Source organism: Podarcis liolepis (genome assembly GCF_965112155.1).
Source record: "Podarcis liolepis genome assembly, chromosome: 16".
Taxonomy (NCBI): domain Eukaryota; kingdom Metazoa; phylum Chordata; class Lepidosauria; order Squamata; family Lacertidae; genus Podarcis; species Podarcis liolepis.
The window spans coordinates 36,706,816-36,731,763 of NC_139567.1; the positions used below are offsets into that span (position 1 = coordinate 36,706,816).

Genomic DNA, 24,948 nt, shown 5'->3' on the forward strand with positions numbered 1-24,948 from the left:
TCTCTTTAATTACTCTATTAGTTCTAGGACACCTTTCCCATTACAAGACTTTTCAATATTAAATTGCCACAGTACATTGCTTTTCAACATTGCCTGCTAACAAGATTAATTTTGTATGGAACTATTGAAAAAAGTTGCTCCCTTGGCATCAAATTAGACCATAGTGCATATCTTCTGGTGGGGTGTTCTACATGCAGTTTCTGGTCTACATTGTGAGGGAGGGCCAGGGGAAGACACTGAATCCCTTGTCTTCCTTGCTACTTCATGGCAGCTAATGTCCCCCCATGCAAAACATAGTAAAATCCTACCTATCTGCAATGATTACAAAATATTTCAGGAAGAGGATAGACACTAATATATGGCTTGCTGCTTCCAAGAACTATATGAAATGGCCCAAGACAAGAAAGCCACTCAATTCCTAATTCAGGCTAACTGTGCTGGAACAGAGGAAGCTGCTTTACACCAAGTCTATCTAGCTCAGTCCAGTGTGATACTTTTCTGCAGGAAAAAAGATCTATTTTGTAAGTTCATTATTAACAATGAACAACATCAACTTCAAATACAGTTACAGATAGGTAGCCATGTTGGTCTGCCATAGTCAAAATAAAAAAATTCCTTCCAGTAGCACCTTAAAGACCAACTAAGTTAGTTCTTGGTATGAGCTTTCGTGTGCATGCACACTTCTTCAGATACAGTGTTAGACAAGATCCTAAATTACACCACTCTCTAGGGCAGGTTCCCAAACTTGGGCCTTCAGCTGTTTTTGGACTATAACTCACATCATCGCTACCTAGGAGGACCAGTGGGAATTGTAGTCCAAATATAGCTGGAGACCCCAGTTTTTTGTAAAACCTGCTCTAGGGCATCAGAAAATTTTCCAACAAAGGCTGAAAATTTTCCAAAATGACTACCTTAATTTGCACAGGAAAATTTCCCAGAAAACCCACACCCCTAAGCCTAGGTACTGTCCACAGTGATTGGCAGCAGTTCTCCAGGGTTTCTGGTAAGAGCAGGGGTCAGCAAACTTTTTCAGCAGGAGGCCGCTCCACTGTCCCTCAGACCTTGTGGGGGGCTGGACTATATTTTGAACAAATTCCTATGCCCCACAAATAACCCAGAGATGCATTTTAAATAAAAGCACACATTCTACTCATGTAAAAACACCAGGCAGGTCCTACAAACAACCCAGAGATGCATTTTAAATAAAAGGACACATTCTACTCATGTAAAAACACTCTTGATTCCCGGACTGTCCGCAGGCCGGATTGAGAAGGCGATTGGGCCAGATACGGCCTCCGTGCCTTAGTTTGCCTACCCATGGGTAAGAGTCTGGAGAGGCAGAGGATAGAACCTGGGATTTCCTGCCAGCAAAGCATGCGCTTTATAAATATTGAGAAAAACAGCAGTTTGCTCATATGTGTACCAAAGATGAGACACACACAAATGTCAGCAAGTGCCACATTTTATACTCAGGTTCCCCCTTGATAACCAAATCCGCATGTGAATATATTTGCATATGAAAACTGATTCAGAAGCATGCCTTTTCATCCAGGTATCTAGAAGCTAATGCTTAACACATTTGAAATATTTTTCTCTCCAAAAATTTGAGGACTAGCTTCCCCAAAAGTTTTTTGTAATACTTCTCCACCAACGTACAGATGTAGATTAGCAATTTGTGTGCAGCAAGTGCCATACTCAAAGTTATGAAAAACTCCAAGCTCTACAAAAAATAGTTATGTACTGAGGAAAGAAGACATCTGACTACTTAAACTGGGATAATTTCAACATGTGAGAATTAGTGTCTGTACTTTCTAAATAGCAGTTCCATGTTTAAACAGTAACTTAACACACTTTCCCCCCAAAATGCTTTAATGTTGGGGTTATCTTACATAAATGAAGTTATTTCTTTAAAACAAACAAGCACAAAATCACTCTTCTTTTAAATTTTGAACAGACACAAAACCTGGTCCCCAAATATAGGGCTGTAGTTTGTTAATATTGTAAAGTTAACACAAAATCACAAAGCAACATTTCTCTTAATTATTCATTCTAAGACCAACCATGCTTGTAGCTGGAGCAATATAACCTAATGAATGTGAATGGCAGTGCAGTAATTTCATGCCATGTTGAGCTTGTTCTCTCTTAACTCGGGGAAGCAGCTGCTTTGGTTCAGCACAAATAGTACCAGAAAACAGATAAGTGCTGAAGCCTGTTACACAGGAATGCTTTTATTTTCTTTGTTGCTGAAAAGGCTTGCTGTGCTGAGCTCTTCGGCCAGTTATCTCCATCTGTATGAGCTAATGAGTTACAGGCGGTAAAGATAACAGCCAGTTCTGACAGCACCTTTCACTGCCTCATTTTTGAAAGAGGTCATTCTAACAAGTCTAAACAGGGCAGTTTCTTTAAAAGTTAAAGAGTTCTACAACATAAATGTGACTATTAGACTGCTAATAATACCAGACTGTGCGTCTTATGGGGGAGGGGGGACAGAGAGAAGAAAATGACTGACTTTTTAGAGCACAGAAAATTAATTTGAGCAGCACTCAAGGGGCAAAAAAGTAACATGACTCCTGAAAGGCTAATTGGTTTGCAGTGGCATGAGCTTTTGTAGGCAACAGGCTGAATCATCAGATGCTCATATATCTGCCATGACACACTGAAGCCTACGGAAGCTCAGGCTACATGACTATACAGCATCATCAATTGGCCTTTACAGAATAACATAAGCAAAAGGTCAGACTCAGGCCCCTGTACAGAAGACTCTACAATATGAATTTCGACAGAGAAGAGGAAAGATAACAGAAGTAGTGGGACAAAGGCACTGGGGAAGTATACGTGCCAATTTCAAACCAAAACATTCCTGGGGAAAAGTGGTTTTGAGGTTTTTAACTATACATTTCAGAATACTAGTCATGATGTTCTGTAGCAGCAAGAAAGCCAAGGGCTGCAACACATTAAGTTAAATCCTGATCACAATCCCACCTTCCACCTGTTTCAGGCTTCTGAGACGGGTAAAACTGTGGGGAAAATAGGGATGATGAGATGGGAATAACCTATTTATTTATGAAAAATATTATGAAGAGCAATTTTTGCAATCATATCACACCTTTCAGGAAATAGCATTCCCTTTGTTCTCTTCAGAGTTCCCTCTGCTCTCCCTCCTACATTTCAACACCATATGTATTAAACATTTTAACTACAGTGTTTAACCATACACAGTAAAATTAGGACATAGTATCAAAAGATTAATCTTCTTAGTATAAGCTCTTCATCATGATGTGAATATAAAAATGTTACAAAAGAAACCTGCTGCGCCATAAACATGCAGGTGTGAAGAGGAATACAACAAAAAGGAATAAGGAACAGCGTCCACAAAGAGATCACACTCACATTGACCTACATAAGAAAGGCTAAAGCAGTGAGAGAGACAGGGAGAATGTTCATCTAGTTGCTGCAAAACACATTAGTTGAAAACTAAAGAAGGAGGAGTTCACAACAGACCATAAGGCATGCAGATTCTTAGACTTAAGCAATGTGCCTGAGCACCGGCTTCCTATTTAGAGTTCTAGGATGTTTCAAAGCTTGCTTTACGCAGATGCAGACACATACCATATTTACGCAAATCTAATGCGCTATTGAATCTAATGCACACCTTGATTTTCAAAAGGTTGAAACCAAAAAAGTATTTGCTGGCGAATATAAATGCGCCATAAAATCTAATGCACACCCTAATTTTTGTAATGTAATTTGGCTAAAAAAGTTTGCATTACATTCAAGTAAATACGGTATGTGTGACTACATGGAAGCCATAAATAACTATTTGTTCATTGTATGCCAAACTGGTTACTGAGCCTATATTTAACTGAACAGAAAGCATGAGAGAGAAAAATGCAGTGTTTTGATTCCATAGCCCCACAAAAGGAGTGGTGGGACCTTTTTCTCTGCCCATAATTTAGAAACATGAAGTCTAAAAATACTTTTGGAGCTCCAAATTTTATAAAGTCAGAAAAAGAACCTTATATTAAGGCAAAAGTATGGAAAAGAGTTCTTATAAACCATCTTGGCAAAGTTTCTCAAGTATTCTCAAAAAGGGGGAAAGAGAGGACCCAAATAATTATCGCCCAGTCAGTCTGACATCAATACCAGGGAAGATTCTGGAGCAGATCATTAAGCAAACAGTCTGTGAGCACCTAGAAGGAATGCTGTGATCACCAATAGTCAGCATGGATTTCTGAAAAATAAGTCATGTCAGACTAACCTGATCTCGTTTTTTGACAGAATTACAAGCCTGGTAGATGAAGGGAATGCAGTGGATGTAGCCTACCTTGATTTCAGCAAGGCATTCAACAAGGTGCCCCATGATATTCTTGTAAAGAAGCTGGTAAAATGCGGTCTTGACTATGCTACCACTCAGTGGATTTGTAACTGGCTGACTGACCGAACCCAAAGGGTGCTCATCAATGGTTCCTCTTCATCCTGGAGAAGAGTGACTAGTGGGGTGCCACAGGGTTCTGTCTTGGGCCCGGTCTTATTCAACATCTTTATCAACGACTTGGATGATGGACTCAAGGGCATCCTGATCAAATTTGCAGATGACACCAAACTGGGAGGGGTGGCTAACACCCCAGAGGACAGGATCACACTTCAAAACGACCTTGACAGATTAGAGAACTGGGCCAAAACAAACAAGATGAATTTTAACTGGGAGAAATGTAAAGTATTGCACTTGGGCAAAAAAAATGAGAGGCACAAATACAAGATGGGTGACACCTGGCTTGAGAGCAGTACATGTGAAAAGGATCTAGGAGTCTTGGTTGACCACAAACTTGACATGAGCCAACAGTGTGAAGCGGAAGCTAAAAAAGCCAATGCAATTCTGGGCTGCATCAATAGGAGTATAGCATCTAGATCAAGGGAAGTAATAGTGCCACTGTATTCTGCTCTGGTCAGACCTCACCTGGAGTACTGTGTCCAGTTCTGGGCACCACAGTTCAAGGAGGACACTGACAAACTGGAACGTGTCCAGAGGAGGACAACCAAAATGGTCAAAGGCCTGGAAACGATGCCTTATGAGGAACGGCTAAGGGAGCTGGGCATGTTTAGCCTGGAGAAGAGGAGGTTAGGGGGTGATATGATAGCCATGTTCAAATATATAAAAGGATGTCATATAGAGGAGAGAGAAAGGTTGTTTTCTGCTGCTCCAGAGAAGTGGACACGGAGCAATGGATCCAAACTACAAGAAAGAAGATTCCACCTAAACATTAGGAAGAACTTCCTGACAGTAAGAGCTGTTCGACAGTGGAATTTGCTGCCAAGGAGTATGGTGGAGTCTCCTTCTTTGGAGGTCTTTAAGCAGAGGCTTGACAACCATATGTCAGGAGTGCTCTGATGGTGTTTCCTGCTTGGCAGGGGGTTGGACTCGATGGCCCTTGTGGTCTATTCCAACTCTATGATTCTATGATTCTATGATTCTGGGTTTTACTCTTTTCCAAACAGTAAAATTATAATTCTGTAAAAATAATAAGCATTTGGAAAGCTCCAAAATCCATACTCAGAAAACAAGTTTTTAAATTTTTGTTTTTAAAGTTTACTTGGTAGCTACAGTGTCTTGCATATTGATAAGAATTCCAATACTTAGTAAAGTGAGAGAGTTTTTGGCTCCAGGGGTCTGCAGGCCAACTATGACAGGTGGTGGGCAGGGCAACCCACCTCCAATTCTTTCATCCTGCAACATTGGGGGTTGAAAGGGGAAGCGTGTGAAAGGGCTTTGCAATCCTCCCTGCGTGGCTCTTTCCACTATAGAAACTGCTTCCCTTTAACCAAGCCACATTCCCAACACCCATCAACTGAATAACTGGGAACCTACTTTAAGCTCCCCAATGTTCCATTGAAGCCCCCCACTTACCCACCCCACACCTGGGGTATTATGTAGGATGTTAGGTAAGGCAGATGGGCATGGCTCCCCCCACCCAAAAGTGCAAAGGTCTGGTGGGCCATGCTTGTCCTGAAGGCCAGAAGTTTCCCATCCTTAAATTAGATCTACCAAAGTGGATAAGCCATTCCACCAATGCAGACCAGTCAGTATGCCCATTTATGCAGTATTCAGGCTACTTATCAGCCACTTCTGAGCTGTTGGGAACCAGGGCCACTTTCCTGTGTTCAGTGTTGATAATTCTTGCAGCTAACAAACTTTTCAGTAACTTCACATAACATCCCAAGTCTTCTTCCACGACATAAGAGCAAGGTTCATTTAACCGTTACTTGAAAGGTTACTTCTGTAATTTATCAATCTCTGAGTACAAGAGCACCACATATAAAGAAAACCTCACATTATCATTGTCACATTTCCTTCGTCTGAAAGTTCAATGAGAGCACAGAAAGGAAACCAAATATGCCTCCTCTAGAGGACATACAGTACATGATAATATCCTTGTTTATTCTGGCTTCATCTCCTCATTTACATACATACATCACATGCAACCAGTAAGCATGGACTGGAGGAACGAGGAGAAATATTTACCTAATATCATATCTGTTGGGAAACTGCCAGGGAGATAGTGTCCATCATGAGCCCCCAAGCCGGAGTTCTGGACGATCCATCGGCCTCCCGTAGACAGGCAGATCCAGCAGTTAGCGACACGAAGCCTCTGGAAATTCCTAGCCACATTCCAGGGCTGGGTGTACACTGTTTATCAGCAGAAACACAGCCAAAAGCTTGCACCGCAGAAGAGCATAATTTACAGACTTTATTAGCGTTTAACAGAACAAAAGAAAACGTGACCGTTCTGTGTCAGCATCTTCGGCCAACTGAAAACGAAAGGAAAAAAACAGCAGACATAAACATCCTGTGACTAGGACATGCGCAGACTCTGTGACTCCCCAAAGCCTGCTTCCTTTTAAGGTGGAACGGGAATATCCTAACATCCTCCCCCTTTCCGTGTAACCTGTTGTACCTGTGGTTCACCCAATTGCAACCTTTGTACATAAACCTTAAGTTGTTCTTTGTTAACAACCTTAGACAACAGATCAGCAGGAATTTCATTTCCTGGCATGTAGGACACCTGAATCAGTCCTTTCTGAATACACTCTCTTGCACGATGTAGCTTAATCTGCAAGTACTTGGTTCTCTGCTTGCAACTCTCGGAGTTCAGCAAAGCCAAACACGATCTATTGTCTTGATACACTTGTACAGGACATTTCACAGACACCCTGATGTCCTTAAACAGTTGCATCAGCCATTCACAATCCATGAGTGAAAATGACAGAGCATTGAGTTCTGCTTCACAGGAACTTAGGCTCACTGTTGTCTGCTTCTTGCACAACCAGTCAAACAGGCAGTGGTTGTACATGTAGCATACTCCAGAAGTGCTTGTACCATCTGTGGTGTCACTTCCAAAACTTGCATCAGCAAAGATTTCAAGACCTCCAGTCTTCTGACTGGTGAACCTCAGCCTGTAGTGCATAGTCCCTTTCAAATAGCGGGCTATGCGCTTCAGAGCTTTCCAATCCTGAACCGTAGGATTGTTGGCATGTCTGCTAAGCAGATTACAGCTTACAGCTATGTCAGGTCTTGAACATCTGGCAATGAAATTCAGCTTGCCTAGAATGCATCTGTATAGCGTTGTGTCAGAAAACGCTTCAGCAGTACTGTCTACCTGGTAACCTGTCACCATCGGTGTGTCTGCTGGGTTTGCATCAACCAAATTCAACCTGGTTAACACATCAGCAATTTTCTGTGTTTGGTGTACCAGAAAATTACCTGCTTGGTCTCTCTCCACCTGCAGAGAAAGATAGTTGGATACCTCACCAAGATCCTTCATGTCAAAGTGCTCCTTCAGTTGAGCTAGGGTGCTTTGGTAAAAAGCCTGATTCTTCCAAAACATCAGAAGATCATCAACAAAACATAAACAATACAGTTTGTTTTGCCCCTCCTCCTTGACAAACACACATGGATCAGCTTTGCCCTGGTGAAAACCTAGAGAAAGCAATGTCTCAGTGAGTTTTGTGTTCCAACACCTGGCACTCTGCTTGAGACCATATAAGGATTTCCGCAGTTTACAGACCATACCCTTCTGTATCTCCATCCCATCAGGTGGAAGCATGAACAGCTGTTCATTCAAAATCCCGTACAAAAAAGCTGTATTAATGTCGTGGTGGGAAACATGCAGTTTCTCCTCCGCAGCGACCTTGAGCATCAGCCGAATGCTCTCATATTTGACTGTGGGGGAGTAGGTCTCGTGGTAATCCTGTCCTGGTACCTGTGAAAAACCTCTGGCAACCAATCTGGCTTTGTGTCTGACTACCTTGCCATTCTGGTCTGTCTTGGCCTTGAAGACCCATTTGCTGCCAACCAGTCTCATTCCTGGGACTACCGGTACCAATTCCCAAGTTTGGTTCCTGTTCAAGGAATCAACTTCAGCCTTCATGGCATTAAGCCAAGGCTCAGCATCTTTAGAGGTTAACTCCTGAACCTCTTTGAAGCTTGAAGGTTCCCATACCTTCTCTGAGCTACCAAGAACAGCAGTTGCTGTCTTAGCAAACTCATCAGCATACCTCTTTGGAGGTCTGCCTTTGGTCGCCCTTTCAGATCTGCGTACTAGACGCAAGTCTTCTGGACTCATCTCCTCTTTCTTAGGAGAAAAATGACCAATGGTGAACAGTGGTTCTTCCAGTTCATTGTCAGACGCATCAGATGGTCTGACTGAGGCCTTTGCGCTCTGGTAGTCTGCTGTGTCATCACTTTCACTGACATCAGCAGCCGCGCCGCCCACTGAACTGGAATCCGAACTCTGATCATCATCATCATCATCATCATCATCATCATCCTCATCATCAGCAGCAGCAGCTTTCTCACCTTTAGCTGCTTGCTTGACATCACCTTCATCCTCCTCTGGGTAACTCTGGAAAATTCCCACATTTTCCCCCCATTTAGGATTGTACTCAACACTCCTTGTGAACTTAATGGACTTAGAGTCAGTCATCCATACCCTGTATGCACCTTTTTCGTACCCCATGAACAAACCATGTGCCCCACGCTTCCCAAGCTTGTTGGTTTGTTGTGTGCGTACCCACATGTCCGAACCAAAGATTTTCATGTGTTTGGTGTTGGGTTTCTTACCAAACATCTTCTCATAGGGGGTACAACCAATGGGTGATGACAATCTGCGATTAACGGTATAAACCAAATTCCCCAGAGCCTCCCCCCAAAACTTATCAGGGAGATTGGCATCATGCAACAAGGTTTTGATTCCTTGCAGCAATGTTTGATTTGCTCTCTCCGCAAGCCCATTCATCCATGGCGATCTGGGCGTTGACATGTCATGCTGGATTCCCTTCTCAGTCAGGAAAGCTTCAAACTGCTGAGAAGTAAACTCCCCGCCCCGATCAGTAAACAAACAAGAAATACGTTTACTGTGCACATTCTCCAACCAAGCACAGAATTCCTTAAACTTTGGAAACGCTTGCGATTTCTGTTCGAGCAAATACACATGAATGTACCTAGAAAAAGAATCAATCAGAATCATGAAGTACCTTGCTCCTCCTATAGAGGGCGCTAGTGGACCAACCAGGTCCGCATGCACTAGCTGGTAGGGCTTGGAAGCCTGCCTGCTAGACTCCTTGCCTTTTGGAGCAACCTTCACCTTGTTCTCTGCACAAGATACACATTTCATGTGAAATTTACAAGGTTTGATGTTCAAACCTTCAACCACCTCTGGCATCTTGGCCAGTGCCTTCCAAGAGAGGTGACCAAACCTTCGATGCGCATCGTGAATGCAACCTGCATGAAGAACTTTGTTAGTTTGTGCAACACAACAAGAATCAGCATTATTCACAGCAACAGTGTCATCATAAGTTATATGGAACAAACCATCCATAAACTTTGCATGCAAATAGTCCTCTTTGCCTTTACTGATGACACAGACGCTCCTCTTGAAGGAAATCTGAAAACCACGCCCAGTAAGCTGTGGGACGCTCAACAAGTTGCTCGCCGCTCCTGGAACATAAAGTACACCGCTGATGGTTGTGTGCAGACTTGCAAGTTTCACAGTCCCTTCTCCTGCAATCTGCAACGTCCTTCCATCAGCCAGGTGGATCTCACCTTCCTGGGGCTTGAAGGAGATAAAGAGATGCCTGTCCTTGGAAACATGGCGATTCGCACCTGAATCCACAATAAATCTGCCTTTGGCTGTTGGAGCAGTCCTTACAGCAAGCAAACCCTTGTTCTCCAGCGGTTTGGGCTTTTGCAGCTTGCCCCCCTGCTGCTCCTGGCCAGCAGACGTGCCTTTAGCCTTTGGTGAAGCTGTGCCAGCAAACATCGCTTTGTTTTTCCCTGGCGCCGCAGGCTTTCCACCCCCCTTCTGCTTCGGGCCACCTGCAGGCTTTTTCCTCTGTTTATTTCCAGTCTTTGGACAAAACCTCTGAGTATGACCTTGGTTCCCACAGTTCCAGCACTTCACAGCTGCCAACGCTTTGGCCCCCCCTGGAGGCTGGAATGCTGTCCCACTTTGCTCCCCCTGAAGTGCACAAGCCGACTCAGCTGCATTCCTTCTATCATATTCATTTTGCAAAGTTGCCAAGACCTTTGTAGCAGTGAGGTCTTGCGCAGGGAGGGTCGCCAGCTGACTTGCCACGGCATGATAGCTTTCATCCAGGGAGTCCAGGATGAGAATAGCAAACAGTGACTCAGGCATATTGAAACCTCTCTGAGCCAACTCCTGTCTGAGATGCTGCAACTGCAAAACGTGGGCTCTAAGATCTTCCCCTGGCTCCAAACGCTTCCTGTGCAGCTTCCTGAAATAAAGCAACACAGACCCAGCCTCTCGTCGGAGATGACAGGCTATAAGCCCATCCCACATCTCACGGGCAGTTGCCTTGCCAGCCAAGGTGATTAACTCTTCAGGAGCTACTGAGAGCAAAATTATCCCCATGGCTTTTGAATCCTGTGCTTTCCACTCATCTGTCACAGGGGCTGGGGGGTTCTCAGAAACAGTATTCCACACTCCAAGCCTTCTCATCTGGCCCTCACAGTACCTTGCCCAGGTCTGATAGTTGTGGCCATTCAGCTTTAGTGGACACGGAGCAGTTTCTGAGGTCTGTAAGAGATCCATCTCAGCTTTTTACTTGAGCCGTGAGCCCTATGCCTTCAAAGACCCCTTATCTTGGCAGCTCATTAATCACGAAGCCTTTCTGGCTCGGCTCCCAGGCCAATTAATCTGCCGGAGATCAAAGAGGTAAAACAGAAAAGCCAAACGCCTCCCTCATTTCTTTCGCTTTTCCCACCTTCATACCTCTCAAACGCAGTCTGTTGCAGCTTTACTCTCCTGTAGGTGCCGTGAATCTGGGCCCGAAACCTTGTTGTTGGGAAACTGCCAGGGAGATAGTGTCCATCATGAGCCCCCAAGCCGGAGTTCTGGACGATCCATCGGCCTCCCGTAGACAGGCAGATCCAGCAGTTAGCGACACGAAGCCTCTGGAAATTCCTAGCCACATTCCAGGGCTGGGTGTACACTGTTTATCAGCAGAAACACAGCCAAAAGCTTGCACCGCAGAAGAGCATAATTTACAGACTTTATTAGCGTTTAACAGAACAAAAGAAAACGTGACCGTTCTGTGTCAGCATCTTCGGCCAACTGAAAACGAAAGGAAAAAAACAGCAGACATAAACATCCTGTGACTAGGACATGCGCAGACTCTGTGACTCCCCAAAGCCTGCTTCCTTTTAAGGTGGAACGGGAATATCCTAACAATATCAACCTTATTTGACCAACAGTAATAACAGTGATTAGTTAGCTGTTAAATAATCTATCAGTGCTAAGCTATCTTGAGGAGGGGTTGCCCATCTAGTATCATTCAAGAAAAAAATACTACCTCCAACATAAGCAGTAGGCATAAACTATTAATGCATTTCAATATGCACGTAACTACAGCTTTCACTAAGGCATGCAAGGCTGAAGAGTATCAGTATGGTCTAATTACTGCACAAAGTTCAATTTGTCTCCAGCAGATAAGCAATCACATTTGGGGGTAGCAATTTCTCTTTTCTCTTGGTAGTTTAATAGTCAGTGAGTAACGTAAGTAGTGCACTCCCAGGAATAACTACTATGTGCTAAATTCCGCAGTATATGCATACTGAACAGTCACAACAATTTTTCTATTATTTCAGCCAGAACCAAGCCTTTAATATGACAGGGAACCTAGTCCTTAAAAGAAAGAAAAAAGTGCACGTAAAACCTATTTCCTGGAAATGTAAAGTTAGGACCAGTGTGCAATTTAGATGTACCACTGAGACCCCAAATACAATGAGATTCTCAAAGTGTGTTTAGGATCTTGCTCTTAATCAGGTTTAAAAGCAGTAGCACAGATTATCACAAGTGTGTCTGCATGCACAGTGCATGTGTGTGTGTGTATGCAAGAGAGGCCTAGAAGAATAAACTAGGCCTAGGAGAAACGCTGTTAATAAAGCCTGATAAAACTACCAATCCCAACAACAATTCCATATGTTCTGTTCTGCTTGAAGCATTCAGATTTTATCTGTAGTTTTGCAAGCATTAATGTATTTGAGGAAAGTATTTACATACTGTCCCCATGCTGCCACACTTGGGAGACAGTTCAAAAGAGTTCCTATTGAGATATTTAATAGCTAATGCATTGCAACAGTACTGTAACAGCTTCAGTTGTGGATTTCTAATCCTGAGCACTGAACTGACAGCTTGCCACATGAACACAGCATACAGTGCAAAAAAATAAAAATCCAGCAAAGTATCATACTTAGGTGAGAGAGAGAAATGGAGAAAAGGCATTTCTCAACAAAGTCACAAAATGCATACAGAGTTGGTTACTGAACCATTTTAAAAGGCTTGGTCAACTGACAAACTAAACAGTGAATCTTTGACCAGTATTTTTAAACCATTAACTTTATTAGAACAAAAGATGTACTTTAATAATCAGCCAGCTTGATGCTTGCGCTGTTATAAAAACAAATATATGCAAACATAGCCAATGAAGTGTACCCCTGGCTATCTTAAAAAATGACACCAACTAGTGCACCTAGAATTATTCATCAATTTCCACACTCCACAGTGGATCAGTCAATCAAGTTTCAAAAAACAATCATGGGCAGAGTTGACACAAACTCCAGTACAGTATTATGTTTCTTTCATATTAAATAGAAGTGGTTTCTCAAAGTAAGTGAGATCTAGTCTCCCTCCACTGCTGTATCCAGGCTAAGTTCTTCTCACAGTTACACAGGAATCTTTCATATACATTCTAGAACTCCAAAAATGAAGAACATAAGAACCTGCCGGATCAGGTAAATGGTTCACCTGGTCAAGCATTCTGTTCTCACAGTGACCAAACAGATACAACAAAACTGGGGTGTAAGATGCCCAGCCCTCTAGGCCAGCTCCCCAAAACATACCCCTCCCCATAGAAGAATGAAGAGGTTCCTCTTTTACACAAAAATATGGGGTGAGGGCTTTTCTCTATAGCAGGAATAAAGAACATCCTTGGCCTTCTAGATGCTGCAGACTCCAAATCCCATCAATTCCAGTCTGCATAGCCAATGGAAAACATTGAAGTCATCCTGCAGAATCAGACCAAAGGTCCACAGACTCCTGCTCTCAACAGTAGCCAGAGAGATGCTTCCAGCATGTCCAAAAACAGGGCAGGAGAGCAGCAGCCCTCTGCAGTTTGACCCCACCAACTGGTATTCAGAGGTAACCTGTCTCTAGACCAGTGTTTCCCAACCTTTTTTGGGCAAAGGCACACTTGTTTGATGAAAAAAATCTCGAGGCACACCACCATTACAGCCCCGTGACGTCAGTGCCCCGTGACCGAGACCTCCCCGCCCCCGCCCGGCTCGGCCCTACCTGGGCGCCTCCAAGCCCGGCCGGCTCCGCGTCGCGCTCCACGCCGGGCAGCTGCAGCAGGGGCTGCGCGGGGGCGCGCGGCGGCCCGGCTGAGCGCGCCCCGGAGCTGCCGCGCCGTCGCTCACGAGTCCCTCCGAGAGCCCTCGGGACTGACTCCGGAGTCGCGAGGCGGCGCGTCGCCCAGGGAAGGGGCGGCTTCCCACAAGTCCTCCGGGAAGCAAACGCCCTCGCCCGCCTCCCTCCAGGCAACATCTCGCGGCACACCAGGCAACATCTCACGGCACACTAGTGTGCCGCGGAACACTGGTTGGGAAACACTGCTCTAGACATGGAGTTTCAATTTGGTTAATAGCTGCTGTGAATTGCCCTGAGATCTATGGGTATAGGACAGCATACAAATCTGAATCTGAATAAGAATAAGAAAGCCTTATCTTGTTCTATGACTTTGTCTAATCACCTTCTAAAACTATCTGGAAGATCAAAAATAGTCCCTCAGTCCTAGAAAGATGTATTTAAATATGCACATATTACATTAGTATCCTTGGGCAGCTGAAGCAGCTGACAAGTCACAGAAATTCTAGGATACATACCAGCAGCAAAGGAGTGATAGAGGGGAATGGGTATGTGGCGCTGGCAAGAGTCACTGCCAAGTACATACCATTTTTATGTGGTGAAACAATCAAATGTTAGGCCATAAATTCTGGGCTACAGAACTACGCATCCTTACAGACAATGAAGACAGGGAGTCTTCATTGCTAGCTACAAACATCATGTACCATTATTTTGGATAAGGATGGTAATTTAGAAGCAGAGCAGCACCATTTAATTAAAAAAAACAAAAACCATTTGGAAAACATTTGTAAGATGAAACATTAAAAAATTGGGTATGGGTATGCTAAAAGCATGTACACAAACACACAAATGATTACTGCATGGATAAGGTCTGTGTAACATGCAGTCACAAGAAGCCTACCAGTGCTGAAAATGACCCAGGCGTATGCCTGACTGTATGCACGCACAGTGTAAAAGTGTGGATGTGTGCATTTGCATCTTCTGGTGCAAAAAATCCCCTTCCCAAGGGTGCTTTGCAAGGCAGAAGAGTCCATTAAGGCTACATGCAGCTATGTGTACCCCTCCCTCACATGTGCTCCTGCTGCACATTTTACAAGCATGCCCCCAGACTCTGTAGTGCCAAGCCATGCATGGTGTTGGCTGACCTATGGTCCATGGACAAGGCATACAACCCACTATGGCAAGAGCTAGAAAGGAATGAGCAGAAAGACACATGGAGAGCAGTTCCAAACAAAGCCCCCTACTCTGACACAGAGCAGTAGCACTTGTGCTGTGCCTCTGTAAAACTGAAGTATTCACATGCAATGAACCGTGCTATGAACAGGTGAGCAGCCTTTGTCATATTAGAATTAACAGCCTGTGTCCAATAGGATAACAAGACTTTCCAGAATGACAAAATAATTTAGGGAGGGGGAATCTCAGGCTTGAATTTCAGTGCACCACCTCCTCCATCTGGCCTTCTGCAATCTCCTTATGGCTCTGATATATCAGCCTATCCAAAAGCCATGGGAAGCTTCAGCCAAGTTGAAGGTTCAAAAGGTAAGATGAAGCTGATGGACAGAAGGCCAACTTGTAAGCAAGGATATGTGTGTGCCCAGATATGAGAATGAAACCTCTTTTGTGGATAATAGATGCATTTGTATTCATGGGAGAGAGTGACAACTGGCCAATTAAAACCTTGAAAGAGTGAGTCCTAGTTAGAAGGTATTTATTCTATTTCTCATTTAATAAATTACATGTACATTTATACTACTAAATTTAAGGTGAAAACACGTATGTTGTAACAGATACAAAAGCAGCTTTAAAATGTACTTCCTGCTCTAAAGCCCAATGGAAAAATCAATAATGTTTCTATATTTGTGTGTTAGACAAAAAAAACCACCCAACAAACCACGCTCATAGCAACTTTCTGCTGATATGAGGGAAGGCCAGGTGACATAAAGGTTTTGAAGATTTGATGTCCAAAATACATTTCATACTGGGTAGCTTTTTTAAATCACAGCACAGACGAAGAAGAAGAAGAAGAAGAAGAAGAAGAAGAAGAAGAAGAAGAAGAAGAAGAAGAAGAAGATCCAGTAACTACAGCACAACAATAGTAATGTATCTGTGCAAGTGGTGACTTGATATTTTAATAATCCATAATAAAGGAAGTTAGTAATAATAATTTGACTTCTCTTTTAAAAGAGAAAGTCCCTTAGTCAGTTTTTCAGAGATCTGCCTTCCTGTTAACAGGAAGTTATAAGGTGACAGTTTTATTGGTAAGCAAATATTTTTTAAGGCTCACACAGTAGAGTGTCACGGTGATACAAATTTCTGTTCATTGTCATTTGAATTTTAAAGTGGTGCTTTAAACATTTGATGTCTGACAACAGGCTCTATGTAATTTGATTGCTGTTAATTCTTAACAATTTTATAATGTTTCAACCTGTGGTCTTAAAACAAGATTACTATCAGCCCCCCATGGGTGTAGCCAGGATTTATGTTAGGGGGGCAGGATTATTGGGGAGAGGCAGAACCGATCTCTCTGTGACATGGTTTGCCAATTTTTAAAGTATTTTTATTTATTTACTTGATTTAGAGAGGACAGCTGCCCCCACCTCCCTTGGCTACACCCATGCTATCACTAGCAATGTGGGAGAATGTGGGATGAAACAAGCTGTAAGATGCTCAATGGAAGAGAAGAGTATTTGCCATTTGCTTAAAGACAGAAAGAGATGCTTATTATTATTATTATTATTATTATTATTAATACCCCATCCTCCTGGCCGGGCTTCCCCAGCCACTCTGGGCGGCTTCCAACAAAATATTAAAAGACCGTAATGCATCAAACATTAAAAGCTTCCCTAAGCTAAGTGCATCTATTGTGGAAGAGAAATTCAGAAACCAGTTGCTGCTGTAGAGAAAAGCTCACATTCACCAACTTAACCCCAGACAGAGGTGGGACACAGTTCAGGGCCTCCCATCCCCAAAGATCTTAGTGGTCAGGCACTCTCAAAAGGCAGCAAGTGGTCACAGATGCACAGAAGTGGTCATCACACGAACATGGTAAGTGAAAGAAAGTGGAGTTAGAATCAACTTTGGAAGTCCAAATAAACAGAGATGCCCTTATAAGTAACAGGGTAGTTTTTTTTTAAAAAAAAAAGTTCTCTGGCTGAAGGAAAATGTTTGCCTTTTTATATAATACATATATGGATACCATCAAAAATCAGGTCACAAATACCCAAAAGAAAGCTGTGAAAGCATGAAGTCTCCTAGGAGCTAATTGAGAGAGAGTAAGTTTACTTACTGTTGTTCTCAGAAGAGAACATTTCAATTCCCTACCCAGCTTTGTTAGGATGTTGCATGACTCTAGCGACAAAGTGAGCAGCAGGCTGGGAACCCATCCATCACTTAGTTCAGACTCAACAAGGGTGCTCTTTGAAGCAACTACAGAAGCCTGCAAAAGGTTTTCACATATGAAGTATAGCTGTAGATGAGTGATAAAAGACTAAAATCATTTAACTTAAAATATTTTTAAAATATTTGAGATCAAGGTATTTGAGGTAAGAATTAAAGGAGCTTCTATAGTCACAGAAAGAATTCATGCAGGACCCCACATACAAAGCTCAAGGAAGGTGAGGAATCCAACAAACGGAAGCCCACAAATTACAGAATGCATGTATCAGACTTTCAATGTCCTTCTCAGAAGCTTTTCTACCAAACACATTCACTGTATAAAACTAGGTACAATTGACACATGAGTCTCTGGATCAACACCTAAGGCTTTGCAGGGGGTTTATTTGAGAAATGTGAATGTTTTCTGATATTCATGATCTTTAGATTTCTTCTAATATGTCAGAGTGACTACTATTTAAAGAATCATATAATTGCAGAGCTGGAAGGAACTCAAGGGTCATCTAGTCCACCCCCCTGCAATGCAGAAATCTCAACTAAAGCATCAGGTAGGCTACAGCTCCCTCCTTACATCATTTATCATGTCATCAGGTTGGACCCTCCTTTCCTTTTGGGTGATGGCAGGCAAAGTAGGTGTTCAGCAGTTTCATGTTCTCTCTGTTACCCAATAGCATTCCTCTTTTTTCTCCACACAAGGACCTACTTGCTTGTTCTTTCTCTTGCTTTGAACATAGCCGAATAAACCTTTTTGATTTTTATTATCTATTATTAAATGTGATTTATTACAATAGAGTGCTAAGTATTACACAATATAGTGATCACAGGCTTTTTCCAGAGTTCTTTTGCAGGTTAAGACAGGATAAGGAAGGGAAAGAACAGCTGTAAGACAAAATTTCAAAACTCTAACCAACACCATTTACATAGGAATGCAAATGAACCTAGCTGCTTATGGTAAGTAAAAATTGTGCCCAGCAGACCATGCAGCCTTCCTTCTAGAAAAGCAGGATCAAGGAAAGCATAAAAAGGAGGCTAGGAAAAGAGAATAGACTGCCTCAGAGCAGATCCTTGAGTACCTACAGGTTTGATGGAGTTGGTCAGTCACAAGCTGGCCAAGAGCAGCATTAGTTCCCAGTAAAATAATCATATCTAATAATCAGAAGCAGTGTTTGAAAGTCCAATTGTTCTAGGTGCATTTTGTGACAGGGAATTTCATTAGCACAAGCAGTTTCTGAGCTCTGGGCACAATATTGCGCCTAAGATTTCAGATTAAAACTGCAGAGTGGAAGGTAAGGAGGACCTTTTTCTGCTTCGCCACTTCCAACTACTCTCTGAAGATTGGAGAAGAGACCCTCTTAAGAATATTAGGGAGGTGGTCCAGGGAAGGACTAGACCAAGGGGAAAATGAACATAATATTTTAACTGCAGTTCATTCATTTTCAGCTTTGTATCCTTGTTATAAAGAAGTGTGCCTAGACATCCCGTTGTTACGCCCATAACCTAGGTTTAAGGTGCTATTTAGCTCCAAGCTTTCATATCTCAGTTTCTAACACTGACCAGAAGAGGGGAGAATCCTTTTCACTTTTGCAATTGCCACTTTGCTTTTGACATACACACACACACACATAGAAATGCAAGACAACTGCAGAAAATAGCACATATTCTTTCCTGGGCACGTTCAAAATTTACATGGTTTAGACTTAACAACAAGCTATGCTTTATTTTTATTTTATTTTTTGTAGGAACGAGTCTGCAAAGCCTCAGGCTCACATACACACATCTTCCGGCACATGTGAGACAGTCAAAAGGTTTCATTCTTTTTGTAAATTGTTTTGAGTTATTTTTTCTTACAATCAAGTGGTATATAAATTTTATAAAATAAAATAAACGAAAAACCAAGCACCATTCCCTGTTTCATCCAAGCTTAAAGAACACAAGGATCAGACACTGGCCCTGCTCTTTTGCTGTTATAGCTAAAGTGTAAACATAAGTATTACCATGTCAACTCTTAAGGGTGGCTACCACACTAAGACAGAACGAATACGAGAGCCATGTGCTTAGTCTAATATAGCAGCAGCAAGACAACTGCCACTGCTTCCCTGCAGCTGTAGGAATCAATTGCATGGAGCCTGCCCCTGTGCTCAGCATCCCAGCAGCAGCAACAAATTTACTACATCAGCCCTTGGCCTTGACAACTTTAAAATACACTTTAAAAAATCCAATACAAAATAAAATTAAAAACAAAACAAAAATTAAAAATAAAACAAAAATTAAAAATAAAACCCAATTTAAGCTATAACTGAATTGAGCACACTCTTAAAACTCTCAGGCATAACTTGCTACACTACACTGATTATTTTTGTGCAGAGTTTCCTTGCAGCTAAAGCACATAGTGCTGTTCTGTATGTTACGTATTGGTAAGCATCTTCTAAGAGAAAACAGGTAATTTCTTGGTCAGGGTAGGTTTCTGCACCAGACAAAGTATTTCTCAGAAATGTTTCCCTTGGGCCAGCATATAATGGACATTTCAATACATAGATTACATTCTCCACCTTTAAATTACAGGTTCAAATCCCTGGCGAAGCTGGTATCTGTCTGAATATGTAATCCAACATGACATAATCTGTAGGCAGAGAAAGCATCCCATTGTGGGATAGGGTGAACTATACAAAAAATGACGGTGGCCTCCCAAAGCTATCCAAACATACCACAAATTAAATGGCACAATCCTATGAGTCTGCCATATTTTACAATCCATCTACAGAAAAGCGTGGAAGGGTGAAACACGAGCCAGGGCAACACAGTCTCGGGACCACTGTTTCTAGCAAATGTTCAGATTACATGAACTGGAGGATGTAAACAAAGATGGCAGGATGATTAATATAGGGAGGCAATCTCAGTCTGAAGTTTGTTGGTCCCAGGCTGTGAAGAGGTTTTATAAGTTAAAAACAATACTTTGAATTGGGTCCAAAAGCACACTGTAGCCAGTTGCAGTTGACAAAACTGCAATTGTTGTTACCTGCTGTAGGACCTTAAGGTGCAGGGCAGATAATAAATAAAAATCAAAAGTCATTCGTCAGGAGATGGGCTGCAGCACTGTGCACAGCTGAAGCTGTCAAGTCATCTTCAAGGGCACCCCAACATTTCAATTCTCAAGCTTATATGTTAAAACAGGGTGGCAAAATCCCTGCTCTTCATGAGGGAACACAGGCTGCACAGCAGATGTAGCTGACAGAAAGCTGCTTTAGAGACCTCAGAAACCTGCTTATCAAAGAGCAAGACAGGGTCCATCCAGACTGACATGCCTTGTGCCTGCTAAGCAAAGATTAAGAGAGAAAGAGAGAGACCAATGAGATCTTTTGCTTAAAATAGACAGTTCAGCAGTGCCGACCAGGAGAGATATATAACGCCAAAGACTCTCTAATTTTATTTGAAGACTATTTAGTGGTCTCTTTCATGATAATCAGCAAAATTATAGCCATGAAATGTACGAACTGCTGCTGGAGGGTGGGCTTGCTTATGGAAACTTGTGTTAGCAGTTTATTTAACTCTCGCCTCATCTATTGGTTTCCAATGATGAAAGATGACCCCTAAATTCAAGTATGAAAGTTAGAGTCTGGGTTTGGTCAAGAGTTGGAGGGGGAGGCAGCCCAAAAGTACATATCCCCTGAAATTCAGTCATGTCCAGACAGTTACCGGGTACTTCAGTTTCATAACACCATTGTAAATCCTGGTTTGTTCTCAGACAGGTAAATTAGAAAGCCTGCATTCCCAAGAACAAAGGTAAACAGCTCCAGGACATCTCTGGAAAAAGGTTGTCCTTCTGTAGGGACTGGAGAATATTTGCAACTACACAGATAGATAGACAAACACACACACCCCTCTATGAGAATGTTCAGTGACATGCTGCTGGTCCAGCTAGTAAAAGGCACATTTGGAGGGGAACATATGGTTGCCCTGTTACCTGTTTCCTTTGTGTTCCCTTGCAATAAATTCCAGCCCTCAAGAGCCGGGAGTAAGATCACAGTGTGAGCAGCCCCCTGCTCTGCAAGTCTTTTGCACCCTGCTCCATTTAGCTAAAGCTGGGAGACAGGCTAATGTCCTAGCAGCTGGAATCAATGAGTGGCTGTTGCTCAGTGCAGCCCATGGTGCTCTGGGTCTCTTTTCTTCAGGTCCTAAAGGCTGGAACAATGAAAGGAGGGCTGGGCAAAAATATAGTGCAGCCCCCTCAATACCACTCAGTATACAATGTTGAGCTACTTCTCTAACTCAGGAGAGCCCATTTGAGACCATCCTTTTATAGAAGAGAACAAAAGAAAACATGGAGTGTTCTCAGCAGAACTGAAGCCCTGCAGTATGGTTGGTCAAGAGCAGTTGGGTGAGTCTTCCTGTGGAAGAGTCAATTGGCAACTGAACCTAACCTCAAAGAATACTGAATGCCTTCTTGTCTCCATGATACAACTGAAATTGTTGGCTTTTTTTTTTTTGCCTGATCCGGAATGACTTCAGTGAGAAACAAGAATGAGAAAAGAAAAGTGATTGGATTGATTCCCTGCTTTTCAAACACACAACACTGAGGAGAGAGCCACACTATATATTTAAAGCACATTCAATGCACATTTAAAGCATGTCTTCCCACAAAGAATCCTGAAAACTGTGGTGTGTCAAGGGTGCTGGGAATTGTAACTCTGCGAGGTGGGGGGGAACAGGACTGCTATTCCCAGGATTCTTTTGGGGAATGAGGCCCTGTGTGTTAAATGCATGTTGGATATGCTTTAACTGTATAATGTAGGTCTGCCCTGAAAATAATAAAACTGTTGATTAATGGTGCTACAACTGTGAATTTATGCATTCTCTCTCAGTTCTAATGAACATCAATTTATTTTCAGCAATAGAGATAACAGTCCTGGATATGATGCTTACTGGATATTATGTTGTACTAAAAAGGAAGTACAAATTCTTAGTAGTATGCTACTTAGTAAACCTTCCCTAACTTATATTTAAAGTTCACTTTCCAAAACATAGGCACTCTTTTTCCATCTTTACTAAAAGACAAATGATTATTCTAGAAGGGCATATCTGGCAAGCTGTAATACATTTACCAGGACTGTTGGGTTAACATATGGCCACATACTCAATCCAATTTAAAGTATGTTCACCTGGAGGGCAGATGAGGATTTTTTCTTATCAGATCAGTGATTGCTGTCACTCTGGCTCTCTGCATCATAGGTCACAGAAATACTTTAACAAGCCTTCCTAGAAACAGGCATTCATTGCTCCTTGGCTGAGATTTTAAGCATACCCCATCTACCACCTTTTATCAGACCTTCAACATATCTGGCCTGATTCAACATATGCCCCAGTCACTGATGGATGTCAACTCCCACTACACCATCCTTTTACTTACAATGTTTAAATATTGTCAAGACAGTGCTCAAGGGTGCACGTGTGCCTATAGAAACCTCCCTAGTGCCTTCTGGGTAACTCCTCCCCTCCAATGAAATTAGGCTTTAAAGCAGCATTATGTCATAGCCAATATAGTAAGTTACAGAGCATGGTGCCCATGACAGTTTATCCAGTTTGATGGATAAACTGGATGGACCTCAAAAAGTTGGCAACCCCTAACTTAAGTTGATCCAACAGGTGTCCCACTCTGGTTGCCTCTACCTTCAGAAGATTTCCTGCTTTATTTTATTGCTGATGGTTTTGATGCTAGTTTTACTGGTTTTGCTGTTATTTTATTGGCATAGTTGCACAAATGTTTATATTGTACAAAGTCTCAAAATATTTAGTAAAACAAATTATGATTAGCCCAGGGCTGCCAAGTGAACTTCATAGCTGAGCAGGGATTTGAGTTTGGGTCACCTTTGTTCTAAACCAACTTTGCATCACTGCAGGATGGGTTAGATTCATCAAATCCCAGATCAGGGGTTCTCAAACTTTATACACCCAAGGCTCACTTGGGATGGCTAAAAATATTGAGGCCCACCAGTCACAAAATAGTAGTGCAGTAGAAGGACCAACCAGTCACAGAATAGTGGCAGGTGGCAGTAAGGCTTGGCTAATCAGCTGGCAACTAGACATAACTTTCTAGTAATATCCAACACCATTTTGGAAATTGCCAAGTTCTTCACCACAAGCAATTTCCTTGTGTCAATGAGTTCTCTAAGTCATTTTTCTTCAAGCTAAGAACAGACATTGGCTCTGGAAATATTCCACCTCCCCAATTTAGGCAGAATTTCCTGATTCACAGGCTCTAAGTGAAGAAATGTTTTCATTTAATTCTTTCCCCTCCCTGCACCATGCATCAAAAAATGTTTTTACCTGTCTCCTGACATTTCTTTCACACTTATCTTGTAAATATTCCCAGCCACCCCAAGCTGCCAGCTTCTTTGATCTCTCCTTCGTGGTCCCTTTTCATTCACTTCTTTTTGGTAACAGCTTTCTTCTCTTATCCCAGTGTTTTCCAAACTCGGAAACACACCCCCAAACTTATCTGTTGCCAGACCACCTTTAGTCAGCATGCAAGGAGTTCCTGGTGTTGGCACTGCTGCAACAAAAAGGCTATGGGGTGACTAGAGGGTGGGGTGGGCAAGCAAGGAGGCCAGTGAGACTGAAAGTGGTCCAATGACTACATGAGGAACACTGTCCTATACCCAACAATGGTATCATCCAAGGGGCAGAATGTTGCTAGGAGTTAGTTGCTATTCTAATCAATTTCTCCACAGCGAAGCAAAATAGTTGTGCCTGACAGCAGGGAGGAAACATGACTGTCTTAACAAGGACTGTCCGTTATAACATCTTTTTCAAGCTTTCATTGATACTCTCTTTAGAGTTAACACTGCATGGGGGGGGGGGTGACCCTTGGAGTTGAATAAAACAGGGTCAGTGGGTTAACCCAGACTCCTACTACACTCAGAATTCAGGTTTATATTAACAACTGGTCTCCCAGGAGGCTCAAGTGACTACCATGCTGAAGAGAAAATGTCACGCCAGTGATTATACCCCGCAGTGCTGTGTCTCTCCTGTTCTCCCTCACCTTCTAATCCACTTCATTTAGTACTTTAAATTCCTGACCAATTAGTTAAAAAAACAAGTTTGTGACCACCTCATGACAATTATAAAACACAAAAAATAAAGAATGTTCTCAAAGAGTGGAGAGAGGGGAAACTTGATTGAGTGCCTGCCTCCTTGTGTTTTTATAGGCAACACCTGGTCATTTATACTGAGGAAACAGAGCACAGAAAACATTTTCAAACAAATTGGACTTGATAAACAACAAAAGCAATTAAACATTTACCTAGCCAAGATTGTTTTAAGATGCTAATTTGATATCAAATACTTTCTCTCACACCTGCCTGTTCCCCAGGCAAATCCTTAAATCAGAACCAGGCAATCAGTATAACCCAGGGTCAGAAATAACCTTCTATTTGATATTTTTCAGAATGGTAAGATAATTATTGTTCAAAGCAGAGTTCTTGTGCATAGAGAAAACAATAATCTGGACTACAGTCCCTACTGCTCTCTTTCCATCATGATAGATAAGATAGATAGATAGATTATATTAAAAACACTACTTTTAGGTCACCATATAGATACATTCTAGGTTAAATAATAC

At 42.4% G+C, this 24,948-nt stretch overlaps 1 protein-coding gene across 2 annotated transcripts in view; it reads right to left on the reverse strand.

The window, feature by feature from the left end:
• NLK (nemo like kinase) overlaps positions 1 to 24,948 on the reverse strand; it is a 100,989-nt gene that overhangs the window by 47,178 nt on the left and 28,863 nt on the right. The window lies entirely within an intron of this gene.